At 41.7% G+C, this 22,294-nt stretch overlaps 1 protein-coding gene across 1 annotated transcript in view; it reads left to right on the forward strand.

The window, feature by feature from the left end:
* Positions 1 to 16,613: 16,613 nt before the first annotated feature.
* RNF17 (ring finger protein 17) overlaps positions 16,614 to 22,294 on the forward strand; it is a 241,496-nt gene continuing 235,815 nt past the window's right edge. The window contains exon 1 of the mRNA XM_043530141.1: positions 16,614 to 16,737. The gene's annotated coding sequence lies outside the window, so the exon portion shown is untranslated. The remainder of the gene's footprint in view (positions 16,738 to 22,294) is intronic.

Consider the following 22,294-nt stretch of genomic DNA (forward strand, 5'->3'; position numbering starts at 1 on the left):
AGGCTGTCATTCAAGAAGTTTTAAAGTGGCCTTTTCCTTCCCTCCTACCCTCCTCCCACACTCCACTCGGGCTACCTTGTGAGTTATCTCCCTATTTTTATAATCAATTAATAAAGAATATATGTTTTTAAACAATAGTGACTTTATTTCCTTTGCAAGCAAGACTGTGATTGAAGGGGGGAGGGCGGGTGACTAACAAGGAATTTAGAGGCAACCAAGGGGGCAGGTTTTCATCAAGGAGAAACAAACAGAAGTGTCACACAGTACCCTGGCCAGTCATGAAACTGGTTTGCAAAGCTACTCTGATGTGCAGCGCTTCCTGCTGTGGTCTTCTAACCGCCCTGGTGTCTAGCTGCGCATATTCAGTGGCCAGGCGATTTCCATCAACCTCCCACCCCGCCAGAAACGTCTCCCTCTTACTCTCACAGAGATTGTGGAGCACACACCAAGCAGCAATAACAATGGGAATATTGACAGGTTTCAGAGTAACAGCCGTGTTAGTCTGTATTCGCAAAAAGAAAAGGAGTACTTGTGGCACCTTAGAGACTAACCAATTTATTTGAACATAAGCTTTCGTGAGCTATAGCTCACTTCATTGGATGCATACTGTGGAAAGTGTAGAAGATCTTTTTATATACACACAAAGCATGAAAAAATACCTCCTCCCACCCCACTCTCCTGCTGGTAATAGCTTATCTAAAGTGATCACTCTCCTTACAATGTGTATGATAATCAAGTTGGGCCATTTCCAGCACAAATCCAGGTTTTCTCACCCACCCCCCCAACACACACAAACCCACTCTCCTGCTGGTAATAGCTTATCTAAAGTGACCACTCTCCTTACAATGTACACCCATTGTTTCATGTTCTCTGTGTATAGAAAATCTCCCCACTGTATTTTCCACTGCATGCATCCAATGAAGTGAGCTGTAGCTCACGAAAGCTTATGCTCAAATAAATTTGTTAGTCTCTAAGGTGCCACAAGTACTCCTTTTCTTTTTATAGGCATTTCAACATCCCCAACAGTTATTTTCTGGTCTGGGAAGTAAATCCCTTCCTGCAGCCGTTTAAACAGACCAGAGTTCCTGAAGACGTGAGCCTCATGAACCTTTCCCGGCCATCCCATGTTGATGTTGGTGAAACGTCCCTTGTGATCCACCAGTGCTTGCAGCACCATTGAAAAGTACCCCTTGCGGTTTATGTACTGGCTGCCCTGGTGGTCCAGTCCCAAGATAAGGATATGCGTTCCGTCTATAGCCCCACCACAGTTAGGGAATCCCATTGCAGCAAAGCCATCTAGTATAATCTGCACATTTCCCAGAGTCACTACCTTTGATAGCAGCAGCTCAATGACTGCGTTGGCTACTTGCATCACGGCAACCCCCACAGTAGATTTGCCCACTCCAAATTGATTACCGACTGACCGGTAGCTGTCTGGCGTTGCAAGCTTCCACAGGGCTATTGCCACTCGCTTGTGAACTGTGAGGGCTGCTCTCATCTTGGTATTCTTGCGCTTCAGGGCAGGAGAAAGCAAGTCACAAAGTTCCATAAAAGTGCCCTTATGCATGCGAAAGTTTCAGAGCCACTGAGAATCATCCCAAACCTGCAACACTATGCAGTCCCACCACTCTGTGCTTGTTTTCCGGGCCCAGAATCGGCATGCCATGGCATGAGCCTGCCCCAATAACACCATGATCTCCAAATTGCTGGGAACCGCGGTTTTAGAGAAATCTGTGTTCATGTCCTCATCACAACGCTGCCGTCGCCTCCTCGCCTGGTTTTTCAGGTGCTGGTTCTGCATGAACTGCACGATAATGCGCGAGGTGTTTACAATGGTCATAACTGCTGCGGTGAGCTGAACAGGCTCCATGCTTGCTGTGCTATGGCGTCTGCTCTGGCAATCCAGGGAAAAGGGCGCGAAACAATTGTCTGCCATTGCTCTGACAGAGGGAGGGGCGACTGACAACATGGCTTACAAGGTTGGCTTACAGGGTATTAAAATCAACAAAGGGGGTGGCTTTGAATCAAGGAGAAACAGAATGGCCCCCTCAAGGATAGAACTCAAAACCCTGGGTTTAGCAGGCCGTTGATTTCACGGAGGGAGGGAGGAAGGGAGGAGAAAATGAATACAAAACAAATCTGGTCTATTTCTTGTTTTGATCCACTTCATCTATCTTTATACATCTTGCTGGCAGCAGACAGTGCAGTACAACTGCTGGCCATCGTCATCTCCTGGGTGCTCGGCAGAAGACGGTGCAATAGGACTGTCGGCAGGACTGAATCACCATGAGACGAAACTTAAAAGGGAAATGACCTGGCTGAGTCACTCCCATGTTTGCCCAGGCGCCCCTGACCAACCTCACCGAGGTCGGCTAAAAGAGCACTCTGGATTACGGCGACGATGGCTACCAGTCATACTGCATGTCTGCTGTCAAAAGGCAATAAGCTGCTGCTGTGTAGCAATGCACTACCGCGTCTTCCAGCACCCAGGAGACATACAGTGACCGTGATCTGAGCGGGCTCCATGCCTGCCGTGGTACAATGTCTGCACAGGTAACCCAGGAAAAAAGGCGCAAAACTGTAGAACTGATAAATGAAATTGTTTTAATTGTTCACTTTATTAATATAACTTCATAAGCAAAGTTTTATGAATGAAACAACATTCATTCATAAAACCAGTTACCCCAATAACTGGCTAATTGAGTTTCACTTTCAATCCAATTGCTGCTTAAATCGCTGAAACTTACACTGTTTCAACATTGTAACTTCTGTTCACAGTTTGTCATTCCTTACCCTTGTCCATATTGTAACTCAAACTCCATTTTAAAATGCTCACTCCATTTTGTAAAAGCTTGCTGCAACCTTCATTTTTTGCAAAACCCTGCTGTAATCTTATTAGTTTAGTTTAGCTGTGTGAATGAGGTATGTATGGATGATGGAATCAACCTCCAGCCCCAGCCTGTCCTGATGAAATAAAGTGTAAACACCCAAAGGCTGAAGATGCAGACAACAGCCCTGACAAAGTAAGAGGAGTCCACCCTCAAAAGAAAAGAACAAAAGTACAATTGAAGAAACATCAAAGCCAGGTCCTAGGCTGAAAGTCATGTCTGCAATTGACGGGTGATCAATCACACCGACCCCAGAGGCAGCATGACACAGCAAGACCTATAGACTCTGGATTCAAACTAAAGCCTACGAAAAGGATGGGTGAGATGGAAGACTTTGGAGGGTAACATTCTGCTGCCAACATGGAAGGGCATCGGTGCATGCCCAACAAAGACCCAGCTCTTCCTTGTGCCCGGCTTTCCTGGCCAGTTAGCTGCCACAAGCTACGAACTCAAGCCACGAACTCAAACTACATTCAGGACTGGTAACTATACAGCAGCTGCAGAACCTGTGTGTGTGTACGAACAAACGTGTGAATGAATGTGAAACTGAATGAAATGTTATAGCTATAACTGACTGCCTACTAGGATTCTTTTTGTATTCACAATAAATGTGACATTTTGTCTTATCCCATTTAATAAGATCCTGCTGGTTTTTATTTTATTGGTATAACAAAACGATTGTCTGCCGTTGATTTCATGGAGGGAGGGAGGAAATGGGGAGCCTGACGATATGTACCCAGAACCACCCAGGACAATGTTTTTGCCCCATCAGGCATTGGGATTTCTACCCAGAATTCAAATGGGCGGCGGAGACTGCGGGAACTGTGGGATAGCTACCCACAGTGCAATGCTCCGGAAATCGAAGGTTGCCTCGGTACTGTGGACGCACTCCGCTGACTAAATGCACTTAGAGCATTTGTGTGGGGGGGGACACAATCGACTGTATAACAACGCTTTCTACAAAACCGAATTCTGTAAATTCGACCTAATTTCGTAGTGTAGACATGGCCTTAGCCTCATTAATTCTGACTTTAACTCTACTACAGAAAGGAGGGATTGGGTCCTTAATTTAAAGCAGATTCTTTGGCTGCATTCATAAACAGGGCAGAACTGGGGTTTCTGCATGACCTTTATCCTGCCTCTATTTTCTCAAAATTAAAAAAATACCACTGCCCTGAGTTTTACAACTCTTGTGAGGGTTGGAGTGCTACAGTATAACCAACTATTGATGGATCATGATCTTGACAGGCTGACCTTGATTCTCTCTTTCCAAGTGAAACAGTATATACTATCTGGAAAAGAGTCCAACAGCTTGTCTGACTGTGCAAGGAATAGTTTTGGGGTGGACTCTGTTTTTCTTGCCAACACTGAATGCTTTGTGGAAAGCTTTCTGGCGTGGGCAAGAATTTACTTTTTCTACACCCATTGCAGACCTTGCCTTAATGCTCTTGTGCCTTAATAGACAGACTTATACATGAGGAACCGTAAATCAGGTTGGGAATCTTATGGGCGGGGGAGAGGGCTTTCATCAAATCAATTGAAAGTTCTATTTCAAAGAGTACACTCTGAAGGTTACAGATGTTAAACCTCTGTTTCTGGCACGACAGAAGAAGAGCAAGGTGAGCATTGGCAAAGTCTGCTATTTCACATCACAACTGACCTCTCTCCAGTTTATACTCAAAGCACATATTTATTGCTCCTGGAGTAATTATGTCTGACAGGAGAAAAGAACTGTCCACTGAAAATGCAGAATAGCTTATGTACATCAGAATAAATGTCAAAAACTTTAATCGGGACTACTCAGCCAAATCCTCCCTTTCTGACAAAAACCATTTTATTTAACAATGATGATGAAGATGACAATCTTGATTGACAGTTGTGCAGTTACAGTTATTAACTTTGATGCACAGAATCATGACACTACTGATATTTAGCATTTTGAAGGGTAGTTTCATATGTAAATAAAATGGTGTGGAATTGAACCATGAGGATTTTTCATTATTTAGTCATCTAACAGGACATAAAATCATATCAGTATTTTGTAGTAAGGTGTCAAAATCACAGGCCTTTGTCTTTTCCTCCTCTGCTATCACTATGGGAACAGAAAACTTACCTCAAGATATCAACAGCGTATTCAGCTATGCTATTCCACTGCATTTTACCCTTGAAGGGGGGCTAAAGTCTACAGCAAAACAAATAGAAGACAATTCAGATTGTAGGCCTAATATAGAAATCACTTCTGCATTAGTACTTGCTTTTAGGTCCCTCCTTTCAGAAATGGCAGCATATGTGGCTTAGTTTCCATGCTGGCCCACTTCTACCTGTGCTTTGTGTTTCCTCTGTGGAGATCGTATAACAGAAATCTGATGAGGTTCAATAAGGATAAGTGCAGGGTCCTGCACTTAGGATGGAAGAATCCAATGCACCGCTACAGACTAGGGACCGAATGGCTAGGCAGCAGTTCTGCGGAAAAGGACCTAGGGGTGACAGTGGACGAGAAGCTGGATATGAGTCAGCAGTGTGCGTCTTGTTGCCAAGAAGGCCAATGGCATTTTGGGATGTATAAGTAGGGGCATAGCGAGCAGATCGAGGGACGTGATCGTTCCCCTCTATTCGACACTGGTGAGGCCTCATCTGGAGTACTGTGTCCAGTTTTGGGCCCCACACTACAAGAAGGATGTGGATAAATTGGAGAGAGTCCAGCGAAGGGCAACAAAAATGATTAGGGGTATAGAGCACATGACTTATGAGGAGAGGCTGAGGGAGCTGGGATTGTTTAGTCTGCAGAAGAGAAGAATGAGGGAGGATTTGATAGCTGCTTTCAACTACCTGAAAGGGGGTTCCAAGGAGGATGGCTCTAGACTGTTCTCAATGGTAGCAGATGACAGAACGAGGAGTAATGGTCTCAAGTTGCAATGGGGGAGGTTTAGATTGGATATTAGGAAAAACTTTTTCACTAAGAGGGTGGTGAAACACTGGAATGCGTTACCTAGGGAGGTGGTAGAATCTCCTTCCTTAGAGGTTTTTAAGGTCAGGCTTGACAAAGCCCTGGCTGGGATGATTTAACTGGGAATTGGTCCTGCTTCGAGCAGGGGGTTGGACTAGATGACCTTCTGGGGTCCCTTCCAACCCTGATATTCTATGATTCTATGAAATTAAGGGTTCTTTAAGTAGTACTAATTTCTGTTTCTTTGATAACAAAATCTACTTTTGATGAGAAGACAGCACTTAGAACTGCTTTTCCTTGACTCCACCCCCTACAGCTGGCCACACATCCAGACCTTCAGATCACAACACTGCATTTTGCATGTAGGGGCTATTAATGACTTCATGATGGAGGATTCTACTAGGAGCTCTCTATCCCCTCCTTGGTGGCCCTCTGCACTTTTTACATATGATTTCCATGGTATGTTCCCTTCTGCACTGCTGCAGAAAATAATCTATTGACACAGGGTATAAGTGTGCTTTAAAATAGGATACAAGATTTTCTATTGCTATCTTACAACTATAATCTAAAGTCAGCCAAGGAATTATTCTTGCTATATCAGGGTTGAATCTGACCTTCGGACAGGAATTCACTGACACTAGAACTGCGTTCAAGTCAACCTCAGTTGTCTGTCTTCCTGAGAAGGCCAGTTTCACAGAAATCCCTCTCAGTTTTGCCAGGCTCTAATGATGTCTCTGTCTAATCACTCTTTATGCTTTGAAAATCAAATACATTTCTCAACTAGCCACTCAAAAATGCAGAGATGCCAATGTCTAAGGACTTCAAGACACCAATGATGAAGTACGGTATATTTTGAAAAAGCCCTTTTCATATCTTTTTATTTTATTTATTTATTTTTGATCGTTTTTTTTCTGCAAAAAACAACAAACAAAAAACCCCATTCATGATTGCTAACCCCTTAAAGGGGTGTGTCAGCTAAACTCAGGCCAAAAATGTTGGTGTTAGTAAACAATTTATTGTTCTTGCATTATAACTAACACATTAACATCATGTGATATCCTTTAAACATGTTTGGAGTCAACACAATATTCTTAAACCCTGTATAGTTGGCCTATTAAACTTAGGGTCCCAAGTACCTGCAGCTCTTTTTATGTAACAGCGGACATACTGTAGTATTTCAATCATTGAAAAGTGGCTATTGTTGGGTTTTTAATGGTGCCCATTGTATATTTAACTATATCGTCTCAGCTTTCATTTCATTTCAGTCTACCCGAAGTTAGTGTAACTTGGTCCTCTTGGTGTGTAAATTACACCAAGTTAGATTCAGCTTTCTTAGGCACAAGAACTATATGTCCTGTCAGAGGGACACCCTCCCCCCACCACTTCCCAAAATGTAGTTTTATAATTCAAAATCCCTTTCCCCCCGAATTTGGGTAACTCAGTGTAATGAGGTCAAAGCTAGTGTAATTTATATAGTGTGCAGGACAGAGGAAAGTGTAAATTACACCAGTTTAGACTCCCATAGAGTCACTTGGACTCACCTCTGAATTTGACCTTCCATCTAAAAACTTGTCAGGAAATTCTTGAGAATGTGACCAGCATTCTTGCTATTTTACCCCACCAACAAATTCCATTTCAGTGTTCTATGTGGGTGAAGAACTGTGAAATAAAAATATGTCATTGTGCCCATATATGGAAGGGGCTCCTGACTGTTTCACCCAGAGAGAATGACTATTAAATCAACTTGTGGGTTGGTTTTCCTTTGTCTGAAATTTCACCCTTTAAGTTGGTGTCCCCTTATCTTAGTTCCAATCATAAATTTAATAAAAAATATATTTGCATAGCTCACAAATGTCTTCTGGAATTATTGTAAGTCTCTTGCTGACATCATCTCCGAGGAATTCCTGGTGGTGGTTAGTTAAACTTGCATCATTCAGTGTTTAGTTTAAGGGGAATTTAGCTAGAATTACAATAATGTAATGCCTCAAACTTGTTGAATAATTTGCAACTCCAGTGTTTAGTACTGTCCACTTAATTTCAAAAAATGGTGTTTACCATATATATGATTATCTGTAAGCAAGGACAGACAGCCCCCAGCCTGAAGCAAATACTCACCAGCAACCACACACCACACAACAAAAACACTAACCCAGGAACCTATCCTTGCAACAAAGCCCGTTGCCAACTCTGTCCACATATCTATTCAGAGGACACTATCATAGAACTTAATCACATCAGCCACACTATCAGAGGCTCCTTCACCTGCACATGTACCAATGTGATATATGCCATCATGTGCCCGCAATGCCCCACTGCCATGTACATTGGCCAAACCGGACAGTCTCTATGTAAAAGAATGGACCCAAATCAGACATCAAGAATTATAACATTCAAAAACCAGTCAGAGAACACTTCAGTCTCCCTGGACACTCGATTGCAAACCTAAAAGTCGCAATATTACAACAAAAAAACTTCAGAAACAGACTCCAGCGAGAGACTGCTGAATTGGAATTAATTTGCAAACTGGACACCATTAAGTTAGGCTTGAATAAAGACTGGGAGTGGATGTGTCATTATACAAAGTAAAACTATTTCCCCATGCTTATCCCCCCCCCCCCCCCCCCGCAACCGTTGCTCTCACCTTCTTGTAAACAGTTGGAAATGGTCCATTCGGATTATCACTACAAAAGGTTTTTTACTCCTGCTGATAATAGCCCACCTTAATTGATCACTCTCATTATAGTGTGTATGGCAACACCCATTTTTTCATGTTCTCTGTGTGCATATATATCTCTTCCTACTGTATTTTCCACTGCATGCATCCGATGAAGTGGGTTTTAGCCCACGAAAGCTTATGCTCAAATAACTTGGTTAGTCTCTAAGGTGCCACAAGTACTCCTCGTTCTTTTTGCTGATACAGACTAACATGGCTACCACTCTGAACCCTTTCACATAGCAAGTCTCTGAGTGCGACCCACCCCGTTTATAAATTAAAAACACTTTTTTATATATTTAACACCATTATAAATGCTGGGGGCAAAGCGGGGTTTGGGGTGGAGGTTGATAACTTGCGACCCCTCCATGTAATAACCTCGTGACCCCCTGGGGGGGTCCCGACCCCCAGTTTTAAGAACCCCTGAGCAAGAGGATGACAAGAGATAATAGGGGGAACTAAGGATATGTGAGATGGACAGTAATAGAGTGCACATAAAGGAATAAACAAGAATTGTTTAGCCTTAATAATATTAACTACAAAAAGCTAGTAAGTTCTATTTGTTTCAGACTCAAGTACTGGAAAGTCAGGAAATTCTAGAATTAGAATTGCATGAGCAATCTTAATTCTACCCCATTGGGCATCAATCTTGTGCCTCAAATGAAGCAGGCATCCTATCGAAAAAGTGGTATGTGGTTATGTAACTAAAGACTATCATAGCGTGGATGTACAAGGTGCAGAGTTAAAGTGGCACAGGCAAACTTCATTCTGACATTTCCTAAGTTGGAGTGTTTGACTTTGCATCCTAAACATTCCTAAGTGTTTTGATTTTGGTTTATTTTATTTTGTTTTTAACTTCCTACGTTTTTTTTTTTAAAGGGTAAAAACAAACTATATCATGTACAGCTGCCACAAACCCCCTATGATGCCTCTGCAGCAAGGTTTGAACCATGAACTTTCAGCACAAATTGGTGCCACCTGAGCTAAAGAACTAAATACACTAGGAGAAGCCTGTTATTCCAGGGGTGGGGATGGACCCCTACTGCCATGTATTGGGTCTGAGGTGTGGTTTGGAGGAGTATGGTCCAACCCTCTTGCATGGGGTGTCCCCAGAGCCTGGGATTGTCTGCTGAGACTATGTTCTGGGTCCAGGATATGACTGGGGGAGACTGCCCTGGCTGTCCCCGCACAATGCTACCCCTACTCCATCAGCTGCCATGTGTTCCCAGTGCAGTGTCTGCTGCTACAGTAATAGCAATGTGGGCCTGACCTTAGAATGTTCATGTTCAGGTAATTCCCAGGCTGCCAAAAATCTTCCTAAGGGAATCAATCAAGAGAAGGGAAATTGCAATTTGATTGTTTATATCTAAGCATTCTAAACAAAATGTCATGGGACTAAGAAAAGGCACTTCTCTAGTCTGAGGGCTTTTCCCCTGCCAGATTTCAAACAATTGCAAACAAAGGTCGTGTTAGAGATTCTTGAAGTTGCAAGAGCTTCTCAAAGTTGCAAGAATCTTTTTATAATGGATAGTGTTAGACAGCCTAAATAGAGAATTCGCTACTAGCTCCCCCTGTATCTAATCTCATTCAGCAAAGATGCACATAAGCTAATGTGGCAATTCAGTCTCATGTTTCTGGTGGTAGTATATTTTGCCCTCGATGCCCTGATTCTCCTCTCTTAGCCAAAGGCTTATACTGGTGTAAAACTGGTATACCAGAGTGGAGAATTGGTCCCTTATTGTTTAATACAGAACTTCAAAAGAATTTCTTTAGTGAATGTGAAGCAACCCCACAGCTGAAGAAAGTATAAGCACTATTTTTATTGTAATTTTTGTTTTAAAACTCCTAATTACTTCATTTCTATTAACTGTATGCCATGCATTGGAGAGCAAAACTTAAATCTTTTGGAAAAGTCCATAGCAACCTTAATAGCAATTTAATTTTCCAACAAGACTCATAGGTGTCACTCTAATTGTAACTTAATGGGCTTAAAGTAAACATGGTGTGGACCTGATCAAACCTCCTTGGAGTCCCTCAGTGTCAATGTCTGTGGAAGATTTAATCTCAACAGCCAAATTTAAGCAGTATAAACTTTTTTCTATTGAGCGGAAAGATGTAAGCAGAAGTCAAAGTGACTCATAATTAAAGGGATTTGTATTTTATAACTGTAGATATAAATCCTTCTCCTCCTTAAAATGAGTTTCCCCTCACACTGAGCGGTACCACAGAAGAGATAGCAGAGCTGATGGATGTACGACCTCTCTCGGGGGGAAAAAAACATAACATCATTTCAGGGACTGTTGCCTCAACACCAGCCAGTCCCCACTGAATGTGGGCCTGCGCCATCCATGACCCTTCTCCTCCATGGAGAACTGGACCCTCTGGAGGGCTTTCTGTGGGGTCTCAGGAAGGGAGCGTCATTTTGGAGGTAATTGACCCCACCCCCCTTTCCATGCAGGAGAGGAGGGAGCCATTGCATAGGCCTGGAGGACGTTAAAATCATTATTTTAATATTTATTTTACAGTTTTACATTATAAGTTCTCATTACCTGAACTTCCAGGTTGCTGTGCCTTCTAGAAAGGTAGTTTGTTAACTGAAAATATACACAAACTCAAAAGAGGAGTTAAAAATAGAGTATTACACCTGGCTCTGAGTTCTCCTGCTAATTGCCCTTTCAGATTTTAAAAATGTCTCTTCTCTCTAATGTTTAACAAATAGGGGGAAATAAATGACAGTGCAGAGAAGATGGTGAAAGTGACTAGACAAAGTACGATCAAATGCACAGCATAAAAAAACTGGAAAAAATTAGGCAAGTAATTTCTCTAGTCTTTTAGTTAGTCCTTTTAAGCATTTCTTCAAAAAATAGAATACAAAGAAAAAGATGGAAGTGGGGTTTTGGTTTGTTTTATGATGACTGCTCCCTTTGAAGTGTTCAGTTATTCACGGGCCTGCTAGCATATGCATGTTGCCTTTCCCATATTGTGCTGGCAATATTCTTTGTAGCTTCCAGGAAGAACTGCAGCTTTTCCAGCAATGTTAATTTCTACATGATGTGATACCTCGGTATCACTGTTTTTAGTGTGCGGGGGGAGGGGTGTGCAAAAGAGGTGGTGGAACTGGTCTCCAAGGTAACAGCTTAGAGAGTACTGGTAGTTCATTGACTTTGTTGGCAAATTGAACAGTTCAGCAGCAGCATTTCGCTCAAAGATTTTTTTTTCTATGAAACACTCACCACCACATCGTCCCTTGCTCTTTCTGAAGATCAGCAAGGAGTGTGTACCTTCCACCTGGGCAGCCAACAGAGCTGAGCAGAAGGGATCTTAGCTTAGTGCCTTATCTGAGGGACAGCATCTTGGACAGTGCAGCACCCCCAGACTTCTCCCAATGTTAGATGTATAGCAGTTAGGTTTGTTAACTGGCCTAAAAGTCTGGTAGATTCTGTGTGACTTTTTTCAATGGAGATTGCCTAATAGCAAGGCTTATGGATGATGCCTAGTCAAAGATAATGCCAGCAGATCGAGGGACGTGATCGTTCCCCTCTATTCAACATTGGTGAGGCCTCATCTGGAGTACTGTGTCCAGTTTTGGGCCCCACACTACAAGAAGGACGTGGAAAAACTGGAAAGAGTCCAGCGGAGGGCAACAAAAATGATTAGGGGACTGGAACACATGACTTATGAGGAGAGGCTGAGGGAACTGGGGATGTTTAGTCTTCAGAAGAGAAGAATGAGGGGGGATTTGATAGCTGCTTTCAACTACCTGAGAGGTGGTTCCAAAGAGGATGGTTCTAGACTATTCTCAGTGGTAGAAGATGACAGGACAAGGAGTAATGGTCTCAAGTTGCAGTGGGGGAGGTTTAGGTTGGATATTAGGAAAAACTTTTTCACTAGGAGGGTGGTGAAACACTGGAATGCGTTACCTAGGGAGGTGGTAGAATCTCCTTCCCTAGAAGTTTTTAAGGTCAGGCTTGACAAAGCCCTGGCTGGGATGATTTAGTCCGGGATCGGTCCTGCTTTGAGCAGGGGGTTGGACTAGATGACCTCCTGAGATCCCTTCCAACTCTGATATTCTATGATTCTATGAAAGCATCAAAACTTAGAGGCAGGGCCAGTCCTAGACCAAATGATGCCCCAGGCAAGGAGGATCTTCAGTGCTCCCCCCCTCTTATTTTTTTTAATACCTTATTTTTTATTGCATTTGTAGCCCATTTCACAACTTTGATGCACTACTTGCATGCATGATTTATCCCTGTCATAGAAGATGATAAATTTACATCCTAGGATCTGTCCATCTATATTTATTCAAGAGATATAAACGCAAATTAAAATTCCTCTAACCTTATAGAAACTTTTTAATGTTAAGAATAACTGTAATGTACTAACATCAATAAATTGAACTGTGTACCAACATTGAGTGGACCAGTATTAATAGTGTTACAGTAGGTAGAATGTTAACCCTAGTCCTTTAGTTCAAAAGGTCGCTTTTCTCGCCTTTGCCCTCACTAGCTGAAGCATAGCATCAGAGAGCTCCAAAGACTGACCAATGGCATTTTCAAGCAATAAAATAGCAAACAATGTCAGTCTCTTGTCAGCCATCATCAATCGAAGATATGTTTTAATGAGCCTGAGCTCCGAAAAGCTACGCTCACCACTCACAACTGTGACCAGCAGCATGAGCAGAATCCTCAAAGCTATCCACACATTAGGAAAAGTGTCCTTCAATGTTGTCCAGTTCAACATAGAGGTCATTATCATTGATGTCTGAACATTCCCCATGTGTCAGCGTCCGATGAAGGTCCATATAATTGTTCAAGAATGTTTTCCTGTCTTCTGGCAGCTTACTAAGGTCATTCAAAAACCCTCAGGTCTTTTCCTCATACTTCATTTGTCCCCACCTTTCTTCGATGGATACTCAAGCAGTGTCAACAAGGGAGCAAAAAATCACCCTCTTAAATTTTTCTTCTGAGCTTCTTATCACCTCATCCCTGCGCTCGTAACCGAACTGTCTCTTCTTCTGATGAATACGAGTTTCCTTGAAGACAGGCTTAACTCCTAAGTTTTCCACCATTTCTTTGGCAGCAGTGATAGCATCTCCAAATCCTTTGTCTCTGTAGGCCACAACAAAATCAAGGCAGCTTCTCATTAAAATGGTAGTGAGCGCAATGTCCATTGACTGAGTTTGTAATGCCTTGCTTACAACATTTACTTGGAACAGGATTTTGTGCCAAACCACAATTGAGACCAGAAATTTGAAGTCAGTGATCTGGTTTGCCAGGCTTGCACCTTGTGTCGGATTCCAGCCTCAGCTCTACTCTGCACCAGTTTCATTAGGGTGTCATAAAACTCAGTCGCTTGGTACCTCACTGGCCTTACACTGTCAATACGGCTCTCCCAGTCACTGTCACTTAGCGGCTTCACAGTCATATTTGTAACATTGTCCCTGAGGATCTTCCATCTGATGGTTGATGCTGAAAACAGGATGTATATCCTTTGCAGAAAGAAGATGACGCTGCATCTGACACAAACCAGGTTGAAGGAATGGTGGCCACAAGGCACCACGAAAGCTCTTGGATTCAGCACAACAATCCTTGCCTGAACACCACTGTTTCTTCCCTGCACGTCCATGCCATTGTCATTGCCTTGCCTGCAACAGTCCTGAAGCATTATTTTATTCTCATTCAAAACATTCATAAACAGTTCTGTTAGGCCTTTTTCCAGCATAGTTGACCACAGACGGGAAGCAGATATAGTGTTCCTATACTTGGATACAGCCATCCTCATCGTCAACAAATCTTACTATAAATGACATCTTTTCACTGTGACTAATCTTGGAAGTGCAGTTCACTATTATGGCATAGTACTTCACTTTGCCAAGCTGCATCAATATATTATCAAGCACCTTCTTTGCCATAAGGTCAATCAATTTGTTTTGTTTTGCTGCAGTAATTGTCCATAGCTTCTTTACGATCTATTCCACGTAGGTGCTCACACATGACATCATCATATTTCCCAAGGAGCTCTACCAAACTCAGGAAATTACCATTATAGTCAGTGAACAACTTATCCAATGAGCCCTGGAAAGCCAAATTATTCTTTGCAAGGAAGAGGGTAATTGAGAGCAGACACATAAGCACATTCCTCTGATACTGGGTTTCCACATTAATAATCCACTGGTTTTCTGCATCTATGAATTTATTCAGCTTGAGTCTGGATTCAACCTCCATCCATTTGGAATAAGTACCCAGAAAGCACAAGCAACGATTTGGCATTCTTGTCAAATATTTTGCAGCAAAACCAGAACACTTTGTCAGTTGATTTTGCATAAATTACTATTCAGTTTCTCACCATTCTCAAGCACTCTTTCGCAGTGTGACTTTAAGAAGTGTAGCTTCTGCTCATTTACTGGAAACATATCCTCGATTTTGCCCTGCTCATCCAAAATTGTATGATCAATATCGGCAGAGTTTAGGATCATTGGCCGGAAAGTAGGATCTGATGTATCGATTTGAGGTGAGCAACTTTTCTCACTGCCGCTTCTGTCATCCCACGAGGCTGATTCTTCTTTATCGTTTCTCTCCTTTGCATGTAAACCAGATTTTTCCTTGTCATTACTCTCTTTTTCATGTGAGCCACATTCTTCTTTATGATCACTTTGCTTTACGCCGCTAGGAAAACAGGATGACTTTCCATCACTTTTCTCACATTTCCATTCCTTATCTTCAAGTAAATAGGCTAATTCCTTAGTAATAGGACTTCCATCATTTATGCTTCGTTCCTCAATTTCTTCTGCACTGGGATGATCATTACTGCCTAAAGCCAGGTCTATGTTGCTCTGTTGCAGATATTTTCCCATCAAATTTGTCCCTTGCTACAAACTAGATTGCAACTGAGCTTTTCGCTTCCTATACTGAGTTCCTGAAGGCTTCTTCAGGGGCAGCTTTTATTTTCTACTGGGCAAAACAGACAATATTAGGGAGAGAAAAAATCTATGTTCCGCAGTCTTAGAAAATCATCAAACATTATGTGTTAAGCATGGCAAAAGAAGTAACAGTATTTCTTTTATATTGTTGTGTTTATAGGGGTTCAAGAGCTATCTCTGGCATCTCATTAAATATGTGCTTTATTAGTCACTACTTACACTCTTCAAGTCTTAAAACACAAGTACACTTTCACAATTACACAATAATACAAGGTTCACAATATCACAGCTAGGCTCTCACTTCGTTCTTATAGCTCACTGACTGGCGATGCCCTGCCCCTTATATACCCATGAGGGCATGGCTGACAACTTTCTAGGACGTTCAAGGAAAATGTAGTTCTCAGAAAGTCTGGAAGGTTCCATGAGATTCTACAAAGGTCCGGAACATTCCAGGAGGTTAGTGAAAAATGAATCCACATATGGAATACTTGAAACATTTTACTTCAAACATTCCATTTTCCCCTTTGTCACTAACAGCACTCCAAGCCCAGTGCCCCCCCCCAAGCCTGGCACCCCAGGTGGTCATCTGGGTTGATTGCCCCTAAATCTGGCCCTGGCCAGATTCATGATCGTGTCCCAGGTCATTTACTTGGAGTATTCAACACCTGCAAACTGATCTGCTGTATACACAGGACAAGTGAGTTAAGTATAAGATTTGTTTTACATGTATCTCAATTGATCATTGCTTTCAGTGTAGTTCTATTTGAATTGATTAACAATCCAAGGGCAAGATCTATGTGTGGATCCTGAATAAGCTAAAATTGTCTTGTTTTTACTTCAGAAAATTTGTCCTTGATAGAAGAGAAGATATTTTTGCTGCCAAAGGACCATCTGCATTGTTTTTACTTTATTCCTGCTTTTAGGAGACTATCAAGAGTGTCTAATATGAAAAGATTAGATAGGATAGATAATAGTGTAACCCACATGCCTGATACGGAGATATCTTTAAGAGATTTATTGGGGTGAGGTAGAAGTGAATTATGTCTGAGTCATTGTTGCTAAGCAGATGTAGCACTCCACATCCAGATTTGGGTGTGGAAGTTTTGGATATGCTCCAAAAGTTCCCTGTTGCTGGGGTCAGACTCCACAAGGGCAAGCAGTCAGGGCAGCTGCTTTACAAAAGGCCATGTGCCCTGTGTGAGTTGGGAGAAGCTGAACCCTGGAGTAGAAAGCAGGCTGTTTCGGCTAAGTCTGGAGTATTTTGCATCAGGTTAGTGATATTGTTAAGCCACCAACAAGGAAGCATGGGCAATGTTAGAGAAAGGGGAAATTGGGAGGGGAAAAATAATTTATTCTATTTTAATTGTATGCTTTGAATGTTGTTTGATTCTAGCCAAACTGTTTTAAATTGTCTCAACTACTATGATTCATCAACTTTTCCTTAAATATGATAATGGGGAAAGAATCATTCATATTTTGCTACTCTCAGTTTTGTATTTTCTTGTAACGGGGTTTTTTTTTAAATCAACATACTTAATTGAGTGGTTGGTTAATCAATTAGCAGACAAATAACTGTGATTTCAGCAGAGGAAGAGGAAGAATCTGCATGGATTCCAGCTGAATATTCCTACAAGCAAGTGGGGGGAAGATGTTGCTTTTTACTCAGCAGACTGTATACATTTGGTAATCAAAAACTCTAACTGAGCCTCAGGTCAATTCAACCTAAGTTTCTGGGAACTCTGAGTTTTTTCTCACTGTGTTTCTGTGGGGACTGACCTCTTCAGTTTTAATTTGTTTTCTTTATTTATGTTTACGCATAACTGTGTATAAATGTATGTGTATTATAAAAGAGCCATGTTATGTTGTAAAAAGTTATTATTTATTACGTTTCTTTATCATAAGATTTTATAAAGTTGGTACTTAATTAAATTCATTCCTTTTGGGGTTTTTTGGAACTTGAATGTGGGGAGTTTGACCCTGTGCATCCTTGCTGAAAATCCTTAGAGACTGAATTCTGGGTCTCTGGCTGCTTTTCTATGGGAGTTGTTTTGCTTTGTTTTAGGCACTGGAGTAGGGCAATGATGTGAACTCTAGCGCAACCAAAGGTCACAATTGCATGAGTAGGAATGTGGCTTGAACTGGAGCTATACAAAGGCCCAGCTGAAAGCCCATTAAAAGTCAAAGGAAAGACTCCCATCAACTTCAGTGGTCTTTGGATCAGATCCTAATTGTGTTGCCCGTAGCTCTGGACCTATGAAAAAGAAAACAGGCAGGATGTACTTTGATTTCTTGTGTGAATTAATCACAGCTCAATCTTTTTTTAAACCAGTAATACAACAGCTGTATTACTATTAATTTAGGGACATCCAGAAATCCCTTCTCTGAGCGAATAAATTAAATAATAATGTATAATGCCAGGAATAGATTATTTTCTCATACAAAATTCTGAATCTGTGCTAAATGCAGCTTCCACTTCTCTTGAGAGACTATTCAACCACCTAGCACAGTGGTGGGCAACCTGCAGCCCACCACTGACCTAGCAGATCTCACTGGCAAGCTTTTCTTGATACTGTGTGACCATTTAAAATGAGCATTCTTAATTTAATCCCATTATTCCTACTTCCTAGGGGTTTCCTCTGTCCCAGACTTGGTTCTCTCTGAGGCAAAGAAAAGTTCCAAGCCCTTCTCCCTTTGCTGGATTTAATAAGATCCACCTTATAGCATTACTCTACAAATACCTCTGCATCTCTATGTAAGGTTGATATCAAGAAGACTAAATAGGAGAGCCATTCTTGATTCTGTTTATAATCTACTATCCTGTTCTGAACATCGTCCTAATTTTTCAAAGCATTTTTATTGAAGTAGCTCTGCTGGCTGATGGGTGAGAATTGTATGGGACCTGGTAGAGAGCACAATAGGGAATCAAGCCAGCAGTGCAGACCATGATCACTATTGGCCAGCTAGGAGAGGGAAGACATTCCCACATTTCCCAGAGAAATTGGGGAAATGGGAAGGATCTTATTGTATTTTGTGGAGGCAGAGGTAAAGTAGTAAATTGGGAGTGAAACCAGACACCTCTTTTGGGAAGGTAGTAATGAGATTATGCATCACCAATACCCCAGTGCCAAACACTGAAGATGCATCTTCTCAGTGTTGTAAGAGTAAATATGTCCTGACATAACTTTTTGCACCTATCATACACATTCCCATGGTATGCAAGTCTGCATGAGTTCACAAAGTACAGCACATCCCATGTGAATGAGTGTGTATATTATATAAAATAATACACACACACACACATCACAGTTGCAAGGATCTCAAAATTGAATTGACAGTCACATGTCAAAGATATTCCTCTTAACCAATTCCCACTTACTGCTACTTTCCTCCTACAATGCGTAAATCATAAATTGCCCCAAAGATGAACATTAAACTATTTCTTCCCCTCTTCAGAAGGAAATATCTCCTTTCTCCATGCTTCTAAATGCCATGTTTATTGCCATCTAAGAGAAAAAGGGAGAAAACATTCTGCTCCTTTTCCTTGGAAAGGAAGCAGAATTGAGTTTCCTTTGTCTTGTTAATTCTAAATTCTGCAAGTGAATTAAAAATTAGTAAAATTAGTGTTTGAGAGTGCTCAGATGTCAAGAGGACTCTTTCTGTCCAAAGAGCACACATTATATTCTTAAATTATCCTCCTTTTAAACCATCTCATTTGTGATCCAAAGTTGACAAACTATTGTCAAAGGTCTGGGAGTTGATGTAGGGAGCAAAGGTTTTATATGAAGAGTCTCAAACTTTCTAGAGAAGGTATGTTTAGTTCAAGATACTTGGTCCAACCACTGAGCTTGCAGGTGAAGCCTTAAAAACAAAGAACAAGTGTCTCAACCTTTCAAGCTAAATTAGTTACTTTAGTATCATTTTCATGAAAATACAGAGCAAAAGAATCCAATGAAATACCAATATGGCCTACAGAAAAGGAAAATATTTCCTATTCATGGGATGTGACAAGATATGTTTTTGTTCTTTTCAGTAATTTTAATCAGTCTAGCATTTTGATTGGAAGCTTTCAAACTAGGAGAAAACAATAAGTTTAGGTCCAAAACATCAAGAGCATCAAATAATTTTGGGTGTCCCAATTTTTGGGTGTTCAACTTGTAACACCTAGACAAAAACCGGGGCTCCCAAAATTTATGGACACTTCTTGAAAACTTTGGCCTTAGCATTTACCTCTGAATTGACAGCTGCATGAGGAATTTATTTATTTAGTGTTTGCATATTCACCAAGCCAAGCAAAACATTCTTAGTGGCCAAATGGGGCACTCGGAGCCCACCCCTGAATTTGGTTAGCGGGCACTCCTCGACTATATGTATTGTTTATTTGATCTGCACCACAGCTGCAGTTTGGATTGTCTTGAAGACCCCAGTGGTGCTAGTTGGGTGCATAGAGGCCTTGCTCAGTTCGGAATTAGTTAAGTGGGACCCACTGAAGATGTGGCAGGTCAAAGCCAGGCAGACGAGCAGTGGGGTCTGCGATGAGGAACTGATTGGTGATTGGTGTTAAGCACCAGTCTTCCCACCACAAGGACTCTGCTGTGACATCCTGACATTGCAGCCTTGACCACAGTGGGTGTTGTGATGAAAGACGAGTAGCTGGTGGGCTAAAAAGATCATTGAACAAGGGTAAGCTTTGGTTGGCACATACCTTCTTAAGTAGCTTGCCAGCTGCAATCTCCCTCCTGATGTAAGGGGGAGCAATGAGGCTCAAAATTGGAAGCCATGGAAGATGAGTTGGTCAGCAAGTTCCTTTGATGATGTGCATTGTTGAGTTGAGTTGTGTATCAACAAGTTTGGTGTGTGTGCTGACCGACTCCATACTGGCGCACAGTATGCTATTGAGTATGAGATGGCAAGGGCTGAGGTCCTTAAGGTCGGGAGCATCTGCTCCCCATAATGAACCTGCCAGTTTTCTGAGAAGTTTGTTGCATTCTTGACCTTCGCTGTTATCTTGCTCAGGTGGCTTTTATATGTCAGTGTTCAGTCAAGGGTCACACTTAAGTAAACTAGGTATGCTTCATGCTTCAGCCTCTGGCCATTCATTAAGATGTTTAGTTCCCTTTCAGCATTGACTTGGTGGAGGTGGAATGTGCTAGAGACTGTCTTGTTAGTGCTAGACTGAAGACGCCATGTCTTTAAGCAGTTGGCCAGATTTGCAGAATCTTCACTCAGGGTCTTCTCCAGCTCAGAGAAAGTCGGAACCTATAGCCCACAGCAGATGCACCCTGAACTGTCTGTTTCAGAGTAGCAGTTTGATGACATCAGTAACGCATAGTGGGAGGAGTCTTGATATTTTAACAAGTAGACCCATGTGCCATGCCATTATCATATGCTGCAGTGGGGTCAATGCAAATAGTACCTGTTTTCGGTTTCTTCGGAAATTGTTTTCAATTAATGTGGTTAGTGCAAGTACTTGGTTGCATGTGCTTTGATCTTTTCAAAAGCCTCCTTGCTCAACATTCAAGATGTTCTCCACCTCTGCTGTTATTTGCTGTAAAATTTAAGAGGAGGAGGAGGAAAAGACCAAGAATCTTGGACTTTACTCATTCCAGCCAGAAATGCTGGAGTTTACTTTCTTGCCTTGGAGTAGCCCAACAACCACCGACACCAAGCTGATCATCTTTGAGTGCTGACCAAGTGACTGATCTAAGACCAGTGCTCAGAGCTGACATCTGTTGCACAAAAACTTACAACTGTGGGACTCCCTGATTTAGAGGAGCTAGAAATGTCTGGGATAACACAGACCAGGACTCAACAAAACAAATAAATCCCTGCAGGCATATCTCCGCTGCTACAATGATCAACACTCTCCACAATACACTTTTCAAAATCCGTGCTTATGAGGTGAGTTACATGTGGTGTAACTCATCCAGAGCACTAAATGCCCCAATAGCAATTATGTAGGTGAAACCAGAAAATCACTATGCTCTCAAATGAACTCACACAGGAAACTGATAAAAGACAAAAACACCACATCAATTGTGCGTGAACACTTTTCATAAAGCAGTCATTCTATGTCTGATCTATCAGTCCCCATCCTTGAAGAAAGCCTGCAGAACATTTTCAAAAGACAAGTCTGGGAGCTTAAATTCATAACTCTGCTAGATACTAAAAATCATGGACTGAATAGAAACACTGCTTATTACAATAATCTATAACCCACTAACAACCTGTCCAAATGCTCTCGCCTTCCTTTTCTCCCTATGACTGGAGGGGTGTTAACACATTTCAAGGGATCTGTGACACTTCCCCCCATACTCATCATAGTGGTATCATTATGATATGATTATGACATAGTTATACTGCATCTTGTACAAAATGTGTCTTCTGAGGTGTCTATGGAAAATGATTTGCTGAATATGATTATCCTATTAGTATGCATGTATCATTTTGTATCTGAAGTTATGAATATTGACTATGTATCTTATTTCAAATGTACCTACTCTGGGTAACACCCACAACTAGCTATCAGGTATAACAATGATGAAGCTAGACAGTACTAATGGCTCATCAACAAAGACAATGGACCATGGAAGAGCTTAGACTTCCTGTAAATGTTTCAGCCAGCCTGTAAGTAATGGCTGCTATGAGTCAGCAGGGTATGCAAGGCCATGTGACCAGACCACATGACACTGAACTCCATGTTGGTACCTGTATTTTTCCACAAACTGGACTGGGCACTGAGTTTGGAACAAAGGGTTCCCTCCACATGGAAAAGCTATATTAGGCAGGGAGTGACATCATCTGGGGGCCTCACTCCCCACACAAGAGAA

This window comes from Chelonia mydas, chromosome 1, assembly GCF_015237465.2.
Source record: "Chelonia mydas isolate rCheMyd1 chromosome 1, rCheMyd1.pri.v2, whole genome shotgun sequence".
In the NCBI taxonomy this organism is placed as follows: Eukaryota; Metazoa; Chordata; order Testudines; family Cheloniidae; genus Chelonia; species Chelonia mydas.